The sequence below is a fragment of the Chionomys nivalis genome, chromosome 2, assembly GCF_950005125.1.
Source record: "Chionomys nivalis chromosome 2, mChiNiv1.1, whole genome shotgun sequence".
Taxonomy (NCBI): Eukaryota; Metazoa; Chordata; class Mammalia; order Rodentia; family Cricetidae; genus Chionomys; species Chionomys nivalis.
In genome coordinates, this window is record NC_080087.1 from 18,409,530 (window position 1) to 18,414,244 (window position 4,715).

Genomic DNA, 4,715 nt, shown 5'->3' on the forward strand with positions numbered 1-4,715 from the left:
GTACATGCGTCTACGTGGATGGCAAGTTAAGTCATGGAAGACTATGTGTAGCTTGACTACTCTCTGAGTTTCTGAGTCAATTCATCTGAGGCAGAGTTCTATAATTTGCAGTTTAGTAAGTATCCAATTAATGCTATCACTGTTACAGGTAGAAGGAAAAAATCACACTTGGGAAAAATCACAATATCAGAATCGACATTGACAGGTCAGTTAATACGGTGCCACTTAACCATAAAGTTGGAGTATGCTTCGCTGGAAAGTTTAGTTCAGTTTCTGAGTGAATTTAGACACGAGGTCATTCCTTTGTTCCTACACTTGAGAATCACTCTGCTATTCCACTGAGGCATGAGTGGAGCCACCTGAAGCTGGGTGGCACCCAGCCCTCACCCCTTAGAAACCTAGCGCCTATATGAAACATGCAGTTGTTTATCAATGTTGTTGTTTTAGTTTCTAAATCTCAAAGAAGAAATTAAACTCAGGAAGAGAGTAGGAAACGTTGAGAAAAAGTGCTGTTCATTGCCAGTTCTTGGAAGCAGGCTGACTTCAGGTTACACAAGCCCAAAAGATGGGCCCTCCTTTATGAATTCAGCTGTGGAGAGCATAGGGCAAATTGGGTCAGCTTCCTGGACTCGGGCCAGCCAATCAGAGGGCACACTGGGTGGGAACAAGGATCAATGTAAAGTTCTGTGTTTGAGTTTGAAAAAAATCAATAACTCAAGTACAGTTTATGTAAAGAAGACAGGGAGTTGTACTTGGCCTCTATCCAATGGCCATGTATAGAAAATCAACTTGTGTCGCTTCCTAGGGATGCATTTACAGCCTGTTTACATTGGAGGGTCAGCCAGGAAGTGGCAGTGCTTTAAGTTAGATTTCTGTGTACGTGTGTGTGTGTGTGTTCTGTGCAAACTATGTGATTAGTCCATTTTGCTTTGCACATTTTTCTTGACAGACTTCACCCAGCCATGCTTTGGTGTGGCATTTTCAAGGGGTGGACCACCAGAATTAGATTGATACACCTAGCTGAGGTCCCTGAAAACACTGGTTTCTGTAAACCCATCATAGGTCTCTAGAGATGGACCCTAAGGTGTTATTTTGAATACAAAATCTCTAGAACCCCCCACTCCATACCAATAGAAGGAAAAGAAGATCAGAAAATAGTGGACTAGTCATAGGTGTGCTCTCAGCATCCCGTGGCTGTGCTGCATTTAATCAGGATTCTTAATCTCCTTCAACCATGCCAGCTCTGTCCTCCCTCTTCCCTCCCACTAAAGAATATGGTCTTGCTAGAAAGCATTAATGTGAAAGACTACTTTCCTCACTTGCTTTTGCTGCTACGGAGCGCAGCTTCAAAACTGGTACCTATTGTGGGTAATTGCCCTGGTATTTCTGACACATTTTTATGCTTTATCCTTATTTGTGGCTTTATATCCTTTCCTGATATCTTTTTCTTTCTCCTAATTTAATTTAAAATTCATTTTCCCTATCTGTATTTTGGCAAACCACCTCGAACACTTTTGCATGGAACAAGATAGAAACATACGATTGAGTATTAGCATTTGTATTGCTTTTAGGAGATATTGAATGAAATAAAGCCCAATTATTGTCAGAAGTATGAAGCAAAGCATCGAAAGCATAAAGCTCAGGAAGAGTATGCTCACAGAACTCTCTCATATGGTTCATCTGGGGCCAGAGAGATAAGAGAAAGGAAAGAAAATTCGGAACTATATGGGCCCCAGCAATGAGTGTATGTGTACATGAATGTTTGTGAGTGTAGTATCCACCTGCTCACCTGTGGGTAGCTGTGAGTCTGCCTGGGGAGGGGCATGGAAGCCAGAGGACAACCTCACGTGCTGGTGATCTGTGTGTGTGTGTGGGGGGGGAGGGTTTCTCACTGGCCTGGAACTCACCAATTAGGCTAGGCTTGCTGACTTATCAGTGAGTGAGCACCAGGGACCCACCTGTCTCTGGTTCCCCAGTGCTGGGATTACAAGCCTGGATCACCATGCCCGGCTTCTTTTATTTATGTATTTTTTCCACATGGGGTTTGGGGGATTGAACTCAGGTCCTTATGCTTGCCGAGTAAGAGCGTTGCTCGCTGAGGTCTCCATAGCCTTTCTTTCTAGGTGTTTCTAACTGATGATGACACACAGAGGTGAACTCATACATGAGATAGGTGGGGGGAAGAGAAGGAGAGAGAGCAGAAAAGGATGAGGAGGGGAGAAAGTGTGTTCTATATGGTATGGTCTAAATGTTTGTGTCTACCTAAAATCTGCATGTAAAGACCTATCCTCCAATGTGACTGCAATTGGTGACAGGGTCTTTGCTGAAGTAATAAAGGTTAAATGAAGTCATAAGGATGAGTCCTGTGATTGGTTAACATTAATGTCCTCTTAAGTCACAGCAGAGTCCTGTTTTCTCTGGCTTCACCCTGTGAGGACACAAAAAAGCAGCTGCCCACAGGAAGAAGGCCTTTGGCAGAACCAACCACACTGGACCTCTGGCCTCCAGACACGGATGAATAAATTTCTATTTGCTCTTATGTATGCATATACATCAAAAATACAATAATTTAAAAAATCAGTTTCAAGCTTCTGAACCTTACCTTTATCTTTTGACAATAGGAACAACAAACAGTTACTAAAAGAAAATAATAGCAGGAGAGGAAAATATATCTGTTTCCAATAATATTATAGAGTTCTGGGTTTAGAGGGTTTGGACATGAGTTCAGTTCCGCATATGCTAATGTGTCCATGGCACATGCATGAGGAAATGAATCCAGCAGGGACATTAGAATGTGGCTTCTGGCTATGAAATGCAGAGAAGCAGAGAAGCAGCCGAAAGCATTTTGGTTTAGTCAAAAACTCTCAGATAGGGCAGTGCTCGGGCTGGGGAGATGGTTCAGTTGGTGGAGTGCTCAGGCTGGGGAGATGGTTCAGTTGGTAGAGTGCTCAGGGTGGGGAGATGGTTCAGTTGGGCAGTGCTCGGGCTGGAGAGATGGTTCAGTTGGTGGAGTGCTTGCCTTCCAAGCATGAGGGTCTGAGTTTAGCCTTAGAACCCATGGAAAAGTCATGGTGGGGCGATGTGTACCGGCAAGATGGATACAGGCAGATCTCTGGAAGTCAGTCTAGCTTATCAGTGAACTCTTGGCCTGTGAGAGACCCTCTCTGAAACACCAAACCAAACCAATACACTGCACACACACACACAAACACACACACGCATGCACATGCACACACAGTGCAGTAGGGCTCAGTCAGTGAGGACAGCAAGGATCATGTACAGTAGTCTCTTTAAACCCAGCTCTGCACTGGTTTGTGGAGATGGTCAGAAATGCTAAAGCCACGAATGGATTATGAGAGTTTGAGTGCTACAGTTTGGATGGAGTTTGTCTTCCTAGGTCCTTAGGTTCTTGAATGATGGTGTTAATGTAATAGAACTTTTAAGAGATGGAGGAACCAGATACTGTTTTGCCAAATGGTCACAGTGCCTAAGCATCTTCTAAACGTTTGTGTTAACATCCGTAGATTCATGCTGCTCTCAACCATGCTCAGGAAGTTTCTTTTTGCAGTTGACGGTGATTAATCCAGAGACTAATAACTGGTCAAAGTGCAGAGGATAAGTGACCTTGAGTGCTCAGTCCTAAAGGGACATCTATATCAAAAACACCCCCATGCAAGGGGTCTGAAGGATGGAAGAACTGAAGGATGGGGAGGTGTGCTATGAACCTGTCTTCTTCTTTTTTTTTTTTTCTTATTTACCATCCCTGAACCTGTCTTCTGAGCATGACAGAGCTCATTCATTCAAGAACTCACAGTAACCATGGTTACAAGATAAGCCAGAGAACATTCCAGCGTGGATGGGGGAGGAGCCCATGAGGCTCCGCCCCTTGCTGAGGAGCCATTGATAGTTAAAGGCTATAGTGGGAGGAGGAGACATTTTTTTCCTGTGAGGATGTGGCTGTTGGTAGGTTGCCCAGGCTCCAGTGGACAGCCCCCACCTATGCACAGAACAGCGCTACTTGGACCCTGTGGGTTATTTACAAAATAAAGAAGAGGACATGACTTAGGGTATGGGGACATGTTGGCCTAGGGGGGATTTGGAGAGAGAGGTAGATACAATAAAAATGCATCCTATACATGAAATTCTTAAAAACTAAATCAAAATATCATGAAAATACACATGAAAACATTTTCTCGTCCTCAGTTTAATTACGGCTATCACGAACAACACTGTATGTTCTTACAGAACGAGAGAGAGGTGAATGATGGGGGAGAGTCTTCTGTTTTGTGTTAATTTCATTGGTTAAATAAAGAGACTGCCTTGGCCCTTTAATAGGACAGAAAATTAGGTAGCCGGAGTAAACAGAACAGAATGCTGGGAGAAAGAAGCTGAGTCAGGCAGTCGCCATGATTCTCCTCTCGGAGATGGATGCCCGTTAGACTCGTCCCGATAAGCCACACTCAAGTGGTAATACGGATATTAGAAATGGGTTAGATCAATATGTAAGAGCTAGCCAATAAGAGGTTATAACAAATGGGCCAGGCAGTGTTTAAAAGAATACAGTTTTTGTGTAATTATTTCGGGGCATAAGCTAGCCATGCGGGAGCCGGGGCGGCCGGAATGCAGCCCACCGCTCTCCCACTACAGGTGAAGCTTGCGAGAGGGAACTGGGTCTCAGGGGCTCTACCCTCTACCACATTGGCGATGTCTTGTGG